This window comes from Sinocyclocheilus grahami, unplaced genomic scaffold (assembly GCF_001515645.1).
Source record: "Sinocyclocheilus grahami isolate Dianchi unplaced genomic scaffold, SAMN03320097.WGS_v1.1 scaffold2514.1, whole genome shotgun sequence".
NCBI classification, from domain to species: domain Eukaryota; kingdom Metazoa; phylum Chordata; class Actinopteri; order Cypriniformes; family Cyprinidae; genus Sinocyclocheilus; species Sinocyclocheilus grahami.
Window position 1 is genome coordinate 1 of NW_015507693.1, and position 234 is coordinate 234.

A 234-nucleotide genomic window follows, 5' to 3' on the forward strand; every position below is an offset into this window, starting at 1 on the left:
TATCCGGAACAGATAAGGATTACAGATTCGGTCCAGACCCTACCCGTATCCGCTAATAAAGCAGTTCATCCGGCCCAGATTCCGATCTGGACCCGTTGATAAAGAAACGGATCCGATCAGGACCCGCTGATTAAGTAACTCATCCGGCCCGGATCCGATCTGGACCCGTTCATTTAGTGGGTCTATACCTTATTTAAAATGGGTAATCTGGCCAAAACTAGCTCTGGAAATACA